Below are 18,085 nucleotides of genomic sequence, written 5' to 3'. Positions count from 1 at the left end.
ATGTCCATGTGCTTTGGAACAATGGATCCTAACAATGGTGATGTTGCAAGACAACAGAGAGGAAGAGGACGACGACAACAACAAAGACAAGTAATCTCAGATGAAATCCGTGCCACCCTAGTTCATCATGCGAAAACAGATCATTTGCCTTGTTGTTACTATGATACATGTAATGTTGTAATGCGTATAGACTGAATCTCCACTTTGTTCTTCGTGTAGTTTTTACCACAGTAATGGATGACCATAGGTCAGTAATGGACAAATTTCATTTTTGCAGAACTGAGAGGCGGCCATCTATTGGAGGTAGGCGGAGACTTCTCACAGCTGAGCAGGAGACTGTCCTGGTGAATATGGTGATTGCCAGTAATGCCATCCGTTTGAGGGAAATTCAAACCGGAACAGTTGAAGACCAGGTAGTCTTCCAAGGAATTGACAGCATCAGTATTTCCACCATTGACCAGATTGGTCAGAAGAACCACACAAGGACAAAGCAGCTGTACCGTGTGCCTTTTGAAAGGAATTCAAACAGAGTTAAGGAGCAAGGATTCCAATATGTGCAGGTAATTGCTATACTGTACAGAATTTTTACAGTATGTAGAATATGACCCATCTCTCCAGCATATCAATTCAGTACTGTATAGTAATGTGTTACAGTATATGCAGTATACAATATTTAATTCCAGTACAGTAGTACACTATAGTACTGTATTTGTAGTACAGTAAAATGTGTGTTTTAATTTTAATTTGACATTTTTTACTTCTGTAGAGAATCTTTGAGCTGGATGCCATGGCTGACCCACAGGACGACATCTTCACCTTCTAACCAAAAGGCGCAAAAGGGGGCGCAACATCATTGGTCACCGTGCCATCATACAAGTTCCTGGCCAGAGGAGAGGCAACATCACCCTATGTGCAACCATCAGAAATCGTGGCGTCCTCCACCGCCATGTCAAAGTGGGTCCATACAACACGACACAACTCCTTAAATTTCTAGATCAGCTGCACAATAATTATTCAACAGGAAGGGGAGCCAGGGCAACCAGAGCAAGCCCAATATGTTGTCATTTGGGATACGGTGAGTTTCCATCGGGCTGCTCTGGTTTGCGCCAGGTTCAATGACCACCCCAGGTTCACCATTCTTTTTTTGCCAGCATATTCCCCATTTCTGAATCTGATTGAGGAATTTTTCTCAGCATGACAGTGGAGTGTATGACCGCAACCCCTACGCACAGCAAAACCTCCTGGAGGCAATGGTGGACGCCTGTGGTGATGTGTCTGTGGAGTCTATCCAGGGTTTTCTATGTCACACAAGGGCAATTTTCCCATGCTGCCTGGCAAGAGCAAACATAATGTATGACGTTGATGAGATATTATGGAATGACCCAGACCTGAGACAAGATGATGAGAACGCTGATGTTGATGCTGAGTACCCTGTACATTTTCTGCAATTGGAAATAAAGCTTTTGGAAATGTGGTATTTTACTGTGCATGGACTCTTCCTTACATGTTTTGTCAGTGTGACATTTCAAAGGTCAGGTTTTTGACCAAAACAGCATTTACAGTACTATTCCCTTATCCACTAATGTAAGAGGTATTTATTACAGTACTTGTTTTGAATTTCTCTCTGCAGGGTGTTCCTGGAAGGGTTATCTGGATAATCAGTGCTGTGATTTTACAAAGTTCTAAACTATTTCTCTGAAAACCTATTCTAAACATTCTGGTAGCAGTGTTTTGAATTAATCCATCCAGTGTGTAACAAACAATCATGTAGTCTGTGTTTTTGACAGCTTGTGTGTTGTCTGAGTGCAAAGTTTGAAGTGGGACACAGAAGTTAGATGTTTGTACCGTTGGGTGAGTTTTTAAAATTGTGTGTGAAGAGTTGAGAAAATGGTGAGTTGTTCCAGGAATTGTGTCTTAGCAATCGAGAAAAACTGAAATAATAACTAAATGTAAGCAGTTGCCATTGTTCTTATTCAGACTTGGTTTGTGATACATGATCAAAGATGACTTCAGATGTCTAGGCCTAGGCTAGTTGGTCAACTGAAACAGCAGGCTACGACGTTATTAAATGCTACCAGGTTATGTAAAGATGTTACTTCTCTGCTTTTTATTATTGGTTGGTGTTATAATATAATCATTAAGTTAAACTGTGGGTTTTGACCATGTACAGGATGTCTGGCTTTTCCCTTGAGCTGCATCCATTACAAATGTGATTCAGATGTTGCCTCTCACTGCTACAAAGGTGCTATCTAGAACCTAAAAGGGTTCTTTGGCTGTCCCATAGGAGAACCCTTTGAAAAACACTTTTTGGTTCCAAGTAGGACCCTTTTGGGTTCCATCCATCCATCGCTTCTGAGTATATTACTCCCTAATGTTCAGTCTCTGGACAATACAATTCTGCTGTACATATACTATTCGACAGATATACTGCATATTCTATCCATATACTGTCCATGTTGTCTATACATCCCATCACATACAGTACCAGTAAAATGTTTGGACACACCTACTCAGTCAAGGGTTTTTCTTTATTGTTACTATTTTCTACATTGTAGAATAGTAAGGAAGACATCAAAACTATGAAATAACACATGTAGTAACAAACATAAAAATGGTTAAACAAATCAAAATATATTTTATATTTGAGATTCTTCAAAGTAGCCTCCCTTTGCCTTGATTACAGGTTTGCACACTCTTGGCGTTCTCTCAACCAGCTTCACCTGGAATGCTTTTCCAATAGTCTCGAAGGAGTTCCCACGTATGCTGAGCACTTGTTGGCTGCTTTTCATTCACTCTGCGGTCCAACTCATCCCAAGCCATCTCAATTTGGTTGAGGTCGGGTGATTGTGGAGACCAGGTCATCTGATGCAGCACTCCATCACTCTCCTTCTTGGTAAAATAGTCCTTACACAGCCTGGAGGTGTGTTGTGTCATTGTCCTGTTGAAAAACAAATGGTAGTCCCACTAAGAGCAAACCAGATGGGATGGTGTATTGCTGCAGAATGCTGTGGTAGCCATGCTGGTTAAGTGTGCCTTGAATTCTAAATCACTGACAGTGTCACAAACAAAGCACCCCCACACCATCACACCTCCATGCTTCACGGTGGGAACCACACATGCGGAGATCATCCGTTCACCTACTCTGCGTCTCACAAAGACACGGTGGTTGGAACCAAAAATCTCAAATTTTGGACTTATCAGTCCAAAGGACAGATTTCCACCTGTTCAATGTCCATTGCTCATGTTTCTTGGCCCAAGCAAGTCTAAACATAATAAAAAGTAAGTTTGAATGACATTGAGGGGCAGTGTTTTTACAGTTAATGCTGGTTTGCCTGAGGCTGATGCCGTGCAGGTGTTTGTACACATGCATATACACACACTCTCATTCAAATACACACATACACAGACACACACACATGTAATAGTGCCAGACATGCACTCAAACGTATACAGTTGGTATTGCTATTATGATTTTAGTTGTCCTTGATGTCCTTTGTTTTTTTCTATTTAAAAAAAAAACAACATTGCATTGTTTGCTGTTTTAATTCAGTCTTTATTTTTCTCTTTAGTTCATTTTCTTGGTTGTTGGTGCAATGGGGGGTTCTTGGGGGGTGGGGAATGGAGTGAATGGTCTTTTTTGGGGAGGGGGGACTGTGGAAGGATCTTGGAGGGTTCGGGTTCACATTTTTTGGCCTGGTGAGCGGCTTCACAGCAAGTATATTGTATGTTTTGGATATAACATTTGAAAAATTAAGTGTATTTTTATTATTGTCCTCCAGTATCAAATCAAATCAAATCAAATTTTATTTGTCACATACACATGGTTAGCACATGTTAATGCGAGTGTAGCGAAATGCTTGTGCTTCTAGTTCCGACAATGCAGTAATAACCAACAAGTAATTTAACTAACAGTAGTGGTTTCTTTGCAGCAATTCGACCATGAAGGCCTGATTCACGCAGTCTCCTCTGAACAGTTGTTGAGATGTGAGATGTGAGATGTGTCTGTTACATTAAGTATTTATTTGGGCTACAATCTCTGAAGTGCAGTTAACTCTATTGAAAGTATCCTCTTCAGCAGAAGTACCTATGGGTCTTATTTTCCTGTGCCGGTCCTCATGAGAGCCAGTTTCATCATAGCGCTTGATGGTTTTTGTGAATGCACTTGATGAAATGTTCAAAGTTTTAGAAATTTTCCAGATTGAGTGACCTTCATGACTTTAAAGTAATGATGGACTGTTGTTTCTCTGTGCTTATTTGATCTGTTATTGCCATAATATGGACATTTACCAAATAGGGCTATCTTAGGTATACCAACCCTGCAATACCTTGTCATGACTGATTGGCTCAAATGCATTAAGGAAAGAAAATCCACAAATTAATTTTTAACAAGGCACACCTGTTAGTTGAAATGTATTCCAGGTGACTACCTCATGGAGCTGGTTGAGAGAATGCCAAGAGTGTGCAAAGCTGCCATCAAGACAAAGGGTGGCCTCTTTGAAGAATCTCAAATATAAAATATATTTACATGTTTTGGCTACTACATGAATCCATATGTGTTATTTCATAGTTTTGATGTCTTCACTATTATTTTACAATGTAGAAAATATATTTTTTAATTAAAAAACTTGAATGAGTAGGTGTGTCCAAACTTTTGACTGGTACTGTTTTTATACTCTGGACTCCAACATTACTAATCCTAATATTTCTATATTTCTTAATTCCATTATTTTACTTTTTAGATTTGTGAGTATTGTTGTGCATTTCTGCACTATCGGAGCTAGGAACACAAGCATTTCGCTACACCCGCTATAACATCTGATAAATATGTGTATGCCACCAATACAATTTTGATTGATTCGATTTCTACATGGAAACCCAGAAGGGTTCTACCTGGAACCAAAAATAGTTATCCTATGGGAACAGCCGAAGAACCGTTTTGAAACCCTTAGCTTTGGGTATGGGTATAAATGAGCCCTAGTATAGGCTAGAAGCCTCCCGTCCATCAGGCCTGCCCTAACCTCTCATCCACCAAATAGTAAAAAACAAGATTTACATTTATAACCCTCTATTGTTTAAACACGAAAAACATTGTTTGCGAGCCCGAGTTAATGTGATACTGACAACAATGAAATGGCCAGGTTATAACTTGACTGTAACCTGATAAATTATGTTTAATGCCATAGCTTACCACCTTGCTCAATTTAGAGTAGGTATTTTGCTTTCACGTCAATCTCTTATAACACTGAAGTTATTATTTTAACAGCCAACAAGAAACCTAATAGACCCTGCCTATATTGGGATTATACTGATTTGCTGCTTAACTGTGAAAGTGCAGTAGGCCTGTATCAATGAATGAAATAGTTTGCACTTATGCATTTTAAGATAGGACAGGAAAAGCTATTTGGAAAAGGTAAAGAGAGTGCTCTGATGTTCCTCTTGGCTTTAGCTTTACTTAGCTAGAAAAATCCCTGGAAAATGTTTCGTATATAAAAGTAAATGCATATTGTGGATTCAAAGGTATTGAAAATAAATGACAATATCGCAAAGCCATTAAGAGAAAGTAGCAGTTAGGCTTTGACTGGAAAGCTTCCCACTGGGCAAAAACTGGTTGAATCAACTTTGTTTCCAAAATTCAATGAGATGATGTTGAATCAACATGGGAAAACTGATTAGATTTGCAAAAAGTCATCAATGTAAGGGAATTTCGTCTTTCTTTCACCCAAGTTTTAACCTAAATCAAATGACATAGTGAAATGTTTTGTTGATTTCACATTGAATTTACTTTAGTTGACAACTCAACCAAATGTTGAACTACAAGTTGAAGTGACATCTGTGCCCATTGGATTGCAGCTCACAGAAACCAACTCATTTTAAGAGGGTTTCTTCTCACTCACTTGAAGACTGCATGAGATCCATCTACCAAACTAAGCATCCTCATAACATTCCAAGTGCCATCCCTCACTGAGCTAGAGCAAGTGTTTTACAATACTGACAGTGTGTTCATCATTATTGATCACTTTAATGAATGTCATTCCAAGAATGACCCTTCTCTTTTCTCCGAATGTCAATGGAAAAATCTCAGGCATCTTTCCTTATACTGAGAATATACAACTGTCTGTGCGGAAACAAAGGGCCTGGGGAAGAGAAGAAGACAAAGGAACCAAGACAAATGGTATTTTATATCACTACTATTTTACAAGCTAATCTCTTGGAGCAAGCTTTGATCAAAGTAACTTTTATTAAAACATGAACATACATGTCCCGGTGGAGATCTGTCTCCAGAATGTGTCAGTCAGTCTCTTTACCTCTCCTCTTCCTGCTCATTAGAATAGCACCTGCATCTGACAATGCAGTTTGATGGTGTATGAACCCATCTCTGGAGATGGAGAGCAGGTGTTCCGCAATAGAGTGACTCCCAGGTCTTCCTCCAGAATCACGGCAGTGTTACACTGTCGATCACTTCTATTTCCATCTCTAATCTACAACAGGTGTAAGAAGAAAATCCAATAAAAATGTCAGAGGAACGTGTTACTCATATTGAAATAGTGACCAATCAATGCATTATAAACCAAATATGCACACATGGGATGAATCAAGGAAGAGTGGGTTCTTACTGGAAATGTTTCACAGATGGGCTTCTTTGTTAGTGAATGAGTGTGTTGAGAAAGCTGTTTGGTTATTAACGGCATCCGTCAGAGCAGGATTTAATCTGGGAAAGAACGGAAGAGGAAGCTGCAGACAAATGAGTTGTTCCAGCTCAGCTCAGCTCTGTCCACCGATGTGATGCCCATCAGCATGGGCGCCATTGTGAGGACAAGCAGGTGTAAACCAAATGTGGCCTACCTCTGAAAATCACATGGACCTCCTAACATACAATGCATTCGAAAAGTATTCAGACTCCTTGACTTTTTCCACGTTACAGTCATATTCTAAAACTGATACAATTGTTTTCCCCCCTCAATCTACACACAATACCCCATAATGACCAAGCAAAAACAGGTTTTTAGATTTTTTTTGAAAATGTATATATAAAAAATATATATAATTAAAAATCACATTTACATAAGTAAAGCACCTTTGGCAGTGATTACAGCCTGAAGTCTTCTTGGGTATGACGCTGCAAGCTTGGAACACCTGTATTTGGGGAGTTATCCCCATTCTTCTCTGCAGATCCTCTCAAGCACTGTCAGTTTCAGAGATTTTTGTAGTTCGTTCCAGTCATTGGCAGCAGAGAACTGGAAGGAGAGGCGGCCAAAGAAATAATTGTTTTTGGGGGTGACCAGAGAGATATACCTGCTGGAGCGCGTTCTACAGGTGGGTGATGCTATGGTGACCAGCGAGCTGAGATAAGGGGGGACTTTACCGAGCAGGGTCTTGTAGATGACATGGAGCCAGTGGGTTTGGCGACGAGTATGAAGCGAGGGCCAGCCAACGAGAGCGTACAGGTCGCAATGGTGGGTAGTATATGGAGCTTTGGTGACAAAACGGATGGCACTGTGATAGACTGCATCCAATAGGTTGAGTAGAGGATTGGAGGCTATTTTGTAAATGACATCGCCAAAGTCGAGGATTGGTAGGATGGTCAATTTTACAAAAGTATGTTTGGCAGCATGAGTGAAGGATGCTTTGTTGCGAAATAGGAAACCAATTCTAGATTTAACTTTGGATTGGAGATCTTTTTTTTGATGTGGGTCTGGAAGGAGAGTTTACAGTCTAACCAGACACCTAGGTATTTGTAGTTGTCCACGTATTCTAAATCAGAGCCGTCCAGAGTAGTGATGTTGGACAGGCGGGCAGGTGCAGGCAGCGATCGGTTGAAGAGCATGTATTTAGTTTTACATTGATACTTGTCCCGAAGCCACTACTGCGTTGTCTTGGCTGTGTGCGTAGGGTCGTTGTCCTGTTGGAAGTTGAACCTTCGCCCCAGTCTGAGGTCCTGAGCACTCTGGATCATGTTTATCATCAAGGATCTCTCTGTGCTTTGCTCCACCCATCTTTGCCTCGATCCTGACAAGTATCCCATTCCCTGCTGCTGAAAAACACCCCCACAGCATGATGTTGCCACCACCATGCTTCACCGTAGGGATGGTTCCAGGTTTTATCCAGACGTGACGCTGGCATTCAGACCAAGGACTTCAATCTTGATTTCATCAGAGCAAAGAATCTGGTTTCGAATGGTCTGAGAGACCTTTGCCTTTTGACAAACTCCAAGCCGGCTGTCATGTGCCTTTTACTGAGGAGTGGCTTCCGCCTGGCCACTCTACCATAAAGGCCTGATTGGTGGATTGCTGAATAGATGGTTGTCCTTCTGGAAGGTTCTCCCATCTCCACAGAGGAACTCTGGCGCTCTGTCAGAGTGACCATCTCCCGAACCAAGGCCTTTGTCCCCCAATTGCTCAGTTTGGCTGGGCGGCCAGCTCTAGGAAGAGTCTTGATGTTTCCAAACTTCTTCATTTTAAGAATCATGGAGATCGCTGTGTTTTGGGGGACCTTCAATGCTTCAGAAATATTTTGGTACCCTTCTCCAGATCTGTGCCCTAACACAATCCTGTTTCTGAGCTCTACAGACAATTCCTTTGACCTCATGGCTTGGTGTTGGCTCTGACATGCACTGTCAACTGTGGGACCTTATATAGACAGGTGTGTGCCTATCTAAATCATGTCCAATTAATTTTATTTACCACAGGTGGACTCCAATTAAGTTCTAGAAACACCTCAAGGATGATCAATGGAAACAGGATGCACCTGGGCTCAATTTCAAGTCTCATAGCAAAGGGTCTGAATATTCATTCAAATAAGGTATTTCTGTCTTAAAATGTCTAAAAACCTGTTTTTACTTTGTCATTATGGGATATTGTGTGTAGATTAATTTTTATTTAATCCATTTTAGAATAAGACTGTAACTTAACGAAATGTGGAAAAAGGGAAGGGATCTGAATACTTTCCGAATGCACTGTATGTATCCCTGAAGAAGTCCATTAACAGTGGGGAGACTCTCATGACTCTCCATTAACAAAGGGGAGACTCTCATGAACACGGTAGTGTCACGGGACTCGTCTGAAGTCCCCAATGCTGATGTGCCAACCTCTGTCTGTAGCGTTCGAACCGTATGAGCTACAAACGAATATGACCCCACTGTGGAAAGGGGAGACTCTCACGTACACGATGGTCTTCTCCATTATGCTTGTCTGAAGGTAACCCATACAAATGAATGGAAGTATGGAGGTAGCTTTGAGCCAGCATGTGTAAAACAAAAAGTTCAATAAGTGTCCCAAAAAAAACATATATTTCCTGAGCTTTCTTATATATCCTAGATGTAGGTCTTTTTTTGCCATTGGATGTGTTATTCAATGTGTTTTAATGGGCTATATTATTAAATGACAAATTAAATATTTTCTTTAAAACCTAAAGGGGTCCTAAAATTCCAAATCAAATAGCTAAATGATCCATGGTATTACCATCTAAAAACAATTCCATATGTGAGCTTTGTCAGTGTTGTCTCTCATTAGTACTAGAAACAGAATATTCTAGATATTATTTCTGGTGTCTAATTTGGCTGCACCTTGTCTTAGTTGATGTGCTGTCCACTCTCCATCTTGAGTCTAGACCTTCTTCCGTTTTCTCCAATATTCAGTAAGACGTTTTGTTTTATCGCAGTCCTAAATACTGTCTTAGTCAACAATATTTAGGAATGTATTTCTGGCAAGTTTTTGTTAAAGCCATCCAAAAATCTCAGAAGTCATCGGCTTTCAAACTCTGTATGACTGTAAATACCACAGCTTTTGTTTGAAGTCTTGTGTTCCTAAAACGTGTAACATTTGTTCCTGATATCATAAAAGTCCTTATACATAATATGATGTAAACTAGCTGTACACTAAACCTTTTTTCTCCAACTCTTCTAATTGTGTCAAGCGTGCACATATGAAAGCAAATGCACATGATGAGATAGGGTAAAGGCTAAATGTTGAAAGGTGCAAGGCTGGTCGTTAAAACTATACTTCAGGATTTTCAATGAAGCCCATTATCTACTTCCCCAGAGACAGATGAACTTGTGAATACCATTTTTATGTCTCTGCATGCAGTCCGAAGGGGGTTACTAACTAGCGTTAGCGCAAAGTCTATCATAACTACTAGCATGCTAGTAGATGCAGTTACCATAGACTTACGGTTATTGTGCTAATGCCAGTTAGCATTGGCTCACAAAGCTACTTCCAACTTCCTTTATACTGGACGCAGAGACACACAAATTAAATTAGCTGCCCTCCCTATCCACAGACAGCCATTATAAAGAGAGGCCTATACAAAGAAGAAGAGGTCTGCATTGCAGGGAGCCAGGCTCTGTGAGTTGTCACAGCCAATCAAAGACTCCCTTGCTAAATGTAACCACATCTATTTAAGGATGGAAAAGAGTGTCTCATACAGAGCATTGTGCAAAGCAATTATGGTTCACATTAAACTGGAGTGTTTGTGGTGGAAAGTGAAGTAATAGAAATCTGAACACAAAATGGTAATGGATCAGTAGATGATTTTATGTGGCTCTTTGTTTCAGGCTGCATAGATCTTGCAGCGTGTAACCTAGTAGATAAGAGCATTGGGCCATTAACCGAAAGGTTGCTGGTTTGAATCCCTGAGCCGACAAGGTGAAAACTCTGTGACCTAGAGCAAGGCACTTGCAAGAGCATCTGCTAAATTACTAAATTGTAAACTGTCTTGCTGTTACTCTAAATCAGGGTTCCCCAACTGGCGGGCCACAGGTGATTTCATTTTAAAAATATTGGTCGACATAAAAGACTGTAAAAACACCAGGAAATCAGCTACTAGTGATTTTCATTTTGTTCCCAAGTATTCCCACGCATTATAGAGAGACGTGATCGTATACAAATGTAAGCACGTTTTGAAATGGTTATGTTTTAATCAAATATGATATCTGTTCGGGCTTCCTGCGGATAATTTGAGGTCTACAAATTATTTGTAATTATGTTCTGGCCCCCAGGCCAGCCGCTCAAGAAAAAATTGTCCTGCGGCTAAGGCTAGTTGATGATCCCAGCTCTAAATGCATCAGGCCCTTTATCTTAAGTAAGGCCTCTCTATTTCATCCTAAAACATATAAGTTGCAGAACTGCCGAAAGGAATCCCTTAAGATTTTGGTATGCATTTTCTCTATGGCAAGGATCATGCTGCAGCTGTTTCTTTCATCAAGGCAGGCCATTTGAGGTAATGCACTCTATGTTGTTTCAATCATTACTGCATCCTGGTAACTGAGACATGAAGTTCTGAAGTCCTGCTGAAGCCCAGGGCTGAAGTCCATCTCCTTGATGTTCCTTTCTGGTTTTATCCCTCTTTTAGACGAGGGATGTACTGTAACATCTTATGGTATTAAGCAGTAAGCTATAGACAGGCCATGGGAAGATAAACAATAATAAGAAAACCGACTTTGTGACATTGCATCATTTTTATCCGTATTACTGTGATCAGTTCAGTGTGGCCAACTGCAGATGGATTAACTGGCTTTCCAGTGTTCATAAGTACAAGCTCCCAGTTACTGTTGAAATGCTTTGTTTAACTTAGCTGTATGTACTGTAAATGGAACAAAGCCTGAAAACAGCAGTGACCTTATTCCTACTGCAAAGTCATGCCATGCGGTACTGTAGCGTACAGTAGGTATGCCTTCAAGGTCACCTACATCAAAAAGTAGATAAGATACATTTCAGAAAGAGAGAAGACATCATTTTACACCAATGAAAGTGAAGGAATAGAGATGAGGCTGACGTCTCTGTGATTCAGCTGTACGGTAACTGCCTGATGTGAGCTCCCTACTGAGACCACACACACACACACACACACACACACACACACACACACACACACACACACACACACACACACACACACACACACACACACACACACACACACACACACACACACACACACACAGTAGTGTAAAGTACTTATGTAAAAATACTTTAAAGTACAACTTAAGTTGTTTTTGGGGGGTACCTGTACGTTACTTTACTATTTATATTTTTTACTATTTTTACTTTTTACTTCACTACATTCCTACAGAACATTATGTACCTTTTACTCCATACATTTTCCCTGACACCCAAAAGTTGTGAATGCTTAGCAGGACAGAAATGGTCCAATTCACACAATTATCAAGAGAACATCCCTGGTCATCCCTACTGCCACTGATCTGGTGACTCACTAAACACAAATGCTTTGTTTCTGAACTCTAAAAAGTTCTGGGACACTGTAAAGTCCATGGAGAATAAGAACACCTCCTCCCAGCTGCCCACTGCACTGAAGATAGGAAACACTGTCACCACTGATAAATCCACCATAATTGAGAATTTCAATAAGCATTTTTCTACGGCTGGCCATGCTTTCCACCTGGCAACTCCTACCCCGGTCAACAGCACTGCACCCCCAACAGCAACTCGCCCAAGCCTTCCCCATTTCTCCTTCTCCCAAATCCATTCAGCTGAAGTTCTGAAAGAGCTGAAAAATCTGGACCCCTACAAATCAGCCGGGCTAGACAATCTGGACCCTTTCTTTCTAAAATTATCTGCCGAAATTGTTGCCACCCCTATTACTAGCCTGTTCAACCTCTCTTTCGTGTCATCTGAGATTCCCAAAGATTGGAAAGCAGCTGCGGTCATCCCCCTCTTCAAAGGGGGGGACACTCTTGACCCAAACTGCTACAGACCTATATCTATCCTACCATGCCTTTCTAAGGTCTTGAAAGCCAAGTCAACAAACAGATTACCGACCATTTCGAATCTCACCATACCTTCTCTGCTATGCAATCTGGTTTCAAAGCTGGTCATGGGTGCACCTCAGCCACGCTCAAGGTCCTAAACGATATCTTAACCGCCATCGATAAGAAACATTACTGTGCAGCCGTATTCATTGATCTGGCCAAGGCTTTCGACTCTGTCAACCACCGCATCCTCATCGGCAGACTCGACAGCCTTGGTTTCTCAAATGATTGCCTCGCCTGGTTCACCAACTACTTCTCTGATAGAGTTCAGTGTGTCAAATCGGAGGGTCTGCTGTCCGGACCTCTGGCAGTCTCTATGGGGGTGCCACAGGGTTCAATTCTTGGACCGACTCTCTTCTCTGTATACATCAATGAGGTCGCTCTTGCTGCTGGTGAGTCTCTGATCCACCTCTACGCAGACGACACCATTCTGTATACTTCCGGCCCTTCTTTGGACACTGTGTTAACAACCCTCCAGGCAAGCTTCAATGCCATACAACTCTCCTTCCGTGGCCTCCAATTGCTCTTAAATACAAGTAAAACTAAATGCATGCTCTTCAACCGATCGCTACCTGCACCTACCCGCCTGTCCAACATCACTACTCTGGACGGCTCTGACTTAGAATACGTGGACAACTACAAATACTTAGGTGTCTGGTTAGACTGTAAACTCTCCTTCCAGACCCATATCAAACATCTCCAATCCAAAGTTAAATCTAGAATTGGCTTCCTATTTCGCAACAAAGCATCCTTCACTCATGCTGCCAAACATACCCTTGTAAAATTGACCATCCTACCAATCCTCGACTTTGGCGATGTCATTTACAAAATAGCCTCCAATACCCTACTCAACAAATTGGATGCAGTCTATCACAGTGCAATCCGTTTTGTCACCAAAGCCCCATATACTACCCACCATTGCGACCTGTACGCTCTCGTTGGCTGGCCCTCGCTTCATACTCGTCGCCAAACCCACTGGCTCCATGTCATCTACAAGACCCTGCTAGGTAAAGTCCCCCTTATCTCAGCTCGCTGGTCACCATGGCATCTCCCACCTGTAGCACACGCTCCAGCAGGTATATCTCTCTAGTCACCCCCAAAACCAATTCTTTCTTTGGCCGCCTCTCCTTCCAGTTCTCTGCTGCCAATGACTGGAACGAACTACAAAAATCTCTTAAATTGGAAACACTTATCTCCCTCACTAGCTTTAAGCACCAACTGTCAGAGCATCTTACAGATTACTGCACCTGTACATAGCCCACCTATAATTTAGCCCAAACAACTACCTCTTTCCCAACTGTATTTAATTTATTTATTTATTTTGCTCCTTTGCACCCCATTATTTTTATTTCTACTTTGCACATTCTTCCATTGCAAAACTACCATTCCAGTGTTTTACTTGCTATATTGTATTTACTTTGCCACCATGGCCTTTTTTGCCTTTACCTCCCTTCTCACCTAATTTGCTCACATTGTATATAGACTTGTTTTTTTACTGTATTATTGACTGTATGTTTGTTTTACTCCATGTGTAACTCTGTGTCGTTGTATGTGTCGAACTGCTTTGCTTTATCTTGGCCAGGTCGCAATTGTAAATGAGAACTTGTTCTCAACTTGCTTACCTGGTTAAATAAAGGTGAAATAAAAAAATAAATAAAAATGTCTGTGTTGGAGTCTGCCCCTGGCTATGCGTACATTTAAAAAAACACAAACAATTGTGCCGACTGTTTGCTTAATATAAGGAATTTGAAATTATTTATACTTTCACTTTTACTTTTGATACTTTAGTACATTTTTGAAATTACATTTACTTTTGATACTTAAGTATATTTCAAACCAAATACTTTGAGATTTTTACTCAAGTAGTATTTTACTGGTGGGCTTTCAATTTTACTTGAGTCATTTGGTATTAAGGTAATTTTACTTTTACTCAAGTATGACAATTGGGTACTTTTTTCCACCACTGTACACACACACACACACACACTCACACACACACACACACACACACACACTCACACCCATACCCCCATAGTGTAGTATGCTTACCGCTCAGCCCCTGCAGGATAAACATGGGTCTGCTGCAGCACAAGGCCAAAGCGTGTCCCTGTCTCCCTGGCAATGGTGGATGGTCCCATGGTAACCCCTAGCGACCTTGTCATCCCTGGGCTGATATCAACTGCTACTCACTGTTTGTACCCTGCATTGGCTGACAGCTCTCAAACTAAAGGTGAAATATATAATATAGGTTTATTTTTCAATGGAATTTTTCTATCAGAACATGCCTACTCCCTCGGGTTGGAGTATAACATGTAGATGGGTTAAGCCGTTGGGGGAATTTTTATCAGGAAATAATATTTATTTCTGGATGACTTTTGTTTACTTACAGTACACTCACACTACGGACTGTTCCACTCCACTCACACACAAGCCCCAGAGCTAAAGTGAACAGTCAGATAAACATAATCATCAGTCATTTACAACTACAGTATCATACAGAGAATTATAGTGTCTGGGAGAATTATTGATCTGTGTCTCACCTGTTCTGATCTGCAGAACAGGCCATCTGTAACTACAGTCTCTTGTATACAGTACTCTTCCTGTTTGCTCACCAAGACTGGGGACCTTTCCATGTAACACTAACACATTTTCCATCCTCTCATTTACTTTTTAACTTTGTGATGTTTCCTTTCATGAATAAATGGATGGTTCTATTTGCTGTGCATCTGGTGGTGTGCCTGAGGAGGTCTGGTGTTTTGGAGCTGTAGAGACAGCTGGGAAGATGAACTGTTCTGGGGTGAGACTGACTCAACCGCAGGTCACATCTCTAAGTGAGTCATGGTCTGCTTTTTGAAGAAGAGGGCAGGGGGTCAATGATCTCACTGTTTATATGCCAACGCATGGTAGAAGTCTATGCGTTCACGTTACATTTAGATTTACACATGCTGTTGTTGTTTTGTTTGTATTTTGTTATCAGGTCATTTCACATTGATCATATGAGTAATCCCACTTTGGACTCTGTTTCTCGGTGACGCAGGGGAAAGCACAGAATGCAATGCCGGATGTGATTGTTAAAGGAAAAATCCACAAAAAAACTATTGTTTGATATTTATTTAATTAGACTTGATACAGTCTCAAAATGTTTTGCATGTCAGTAATCACGTTTTCAAGATAAAGGACTTTCAAAAAGCAAATTGTCAGTTGCCACATCATCATGAGGATGCGTTTTGCTGTTTTGATGTGGGAAGTGACTATTAGCTTTTTGAATGTCCCATATCTTGAAAATATGATTGCTGACATGCACAACATTTTGGGACTGTATCAACAGTGGACTAATGAAAACAATATCAAAATATAGTTTTTTTGTGGATTATTCCTTTAAACATGTCCCATTGGATAGACGTTGAGTTCAGTTTTATGATCAGTTGGTCTGGCTCAGGATTCTGTCAGAATCACCCTGACTGTTAAAAGCCTCAGAATGAAACCACTAAATGTGGAATGTGTGAGAATTCATAGGAATGGGATTTTATTTAGACTTTATGAGTCTGAAGTTTAAAGTGTGAGTGACTATAGGAACATAGGCCTGTGTGACCGATTCTCCACTTTACTTGCTCATAAATCCCAGCTGATTCGCAGATTATTTATCGATTCATCCCCACAAGTATTGAAGCTGCAAACTTCAAGTTTAGGGGATCTAGCCACCTGGTGTCCCCGGTCTAAATATTAACCCTGTGCCTTGCTGGCTGGGTGTGTTTCTTATATTTCCTGACATTTATACAAGTTACACTGCTGTTGTTCAACTGCAGCAGATTTGAAATGCCATTCAGCTTGACAGAAACCTTGGCCAAATATATGGAGAATAGTCACCCTGATGCACTTTGTGATGTATTTCTCCAGGATTACAGAGGAACAAGCTCATCTAACCGAGTACAGCTGTCCTCTACATTTATTACACTATGTGTCCCAAACTCTAATAACCATGCAATTTAAAGTTCAAGGTTACATTGGTATGCCTCTGATTTCTAAAGCCATATCTTATGGTTTCCAGACATGTATTTTACAAGACTGACTTCTGTATGTCACTGGGAAGGAATCCAAGAAAACAAGGTCATGTAAAGATTTTAACGGGTGCTCCATGTCAAGAACCAAGGTCATCGTTTCAGAACATAATAGCAACAAAAAAGAAAGAAGTTCCGTATCTCTGGACTGCCTCACCTAAACAGATAATGAATTGATAATACCAGAGAAGCCGGTGATTGGAGGATATATTGACATGGGTGTTGTTACTGTAGGCCTGAGACGATGTCGAGAGCTGGCAAACTGTGCCAATATATCCTCCAAACACCGGCTTCGAGGGAATTATCACTTTTATACAACGGGTTACCATCCTATTCAAATAATGATTGACATATTTTCATTAAAAACGTTATTTTGATTAATTTAGTCATACTATTTCATCCTTCCATGAGATATAGTCCTGATACAAATCTAGGGTTTATACCCAAGCCGACTGGTCGTTCGTTCAATCGGTTCCCAGAGACGACGCGACCCAGTCGTTATCTATGGACGCGACCCAGTCGTTCGTTCTAAATGTTCTACTGCCATACTGGCTGGCAACGTTCTTATCCCTTGCTTGCTAGCTAGCCAACTATGGCTAACTTACAGTCACGTCAAACAGTGCAGCCAGAATAACAGCAAACTATCTGCATTTGCATTTGTTTAAACTGTTTTCTAGTGACATTTATTTGCATATGTTCATCAGAATTAGCTGATGATGCGCAAAAAGACTTAAGTAAAAATACTTTAAAGTACTACTTAGGTAATTTTTTGTGGTATCTGTACTTTACTATTTATATATTTTACAACTTTTACTTTTACTTAACTAAATTCCCAAAGAAAATATTGTACTTCTTAATCCATAAAATTTGCCCCGACAACCCAAAGTACTTGTTTCATTTTGAATGCTTAGCAGGACAGGAAAATTGTGAAATTGTCACGCCCTGACCTTAGAGAGACATTTTCTTTCTCTATTTGGTTAGGTCAGGGTGTGATTTGGGGTGGGCATTCTATGTTGTCTATTTCATTGTTTTTGGCCAAGTATGGTTCCCAATCAGAGGCAGCTGTCTATCGTTGTCTCTGATTGGGAATCATACTTAGGCAGCCCTTTTTTCCACTTCCTTTTGTGGGATCTTATTTTTGTAAATATTTGTCTGAGTGTTGGAGTGTGACCCTGGCTATCCGTACATTTTTAAAACAAGAAAATTGTGCCTTCTGCTTTGCTTATTTTATAAGGATTTTGAAATTATTTATACTTTTACTTCT

At 40.6% G+C, this 18,085-nt stretch overlaps 1 long non-coding RNA gene across 1 annotated transcript in view; it reads right to left on the bottom strand.

The window, feature by feature from the left end:
• Positions 1–2,509: 2,509 nt before the first annotated feature.
• The window catches only part of LOC135574615 (uncharacterized), a 41,472-nt gene continuing 25,896 nt past the window's right edge, over positions 2,510–18,085 (bottom strand). The window contains exon 2 of the long non-coding RNA XR_010465485.1: positions 2,510–2,938. This is a non-coding gene — a long non-coding RNA (uncharacterized LOC135574615). The remainder of the gene's footprint in view (positions 2,939–18,085) is intronic.

This window comes from Oncorhynchus nerka, linkage group LG13 (assembly GCF_034236695.1).
Source record: "Oncorhynchus nerka isolate Pitt River linkage group LG13, Oner_Uvic_2.0, whole genome shotgun sequence".
Taxonomy (NCBI): Eukaryota; Metazoa; Chordata; class Actinopteri; order Salmoniformes; family Salmonidae; genus Oncorhynchus; species Oncorhynchus nerka.
Note: the sequence above shows the minus strand (reverse complement) of the source record. Positions and strands in the feature narration are given on the sequence as shown.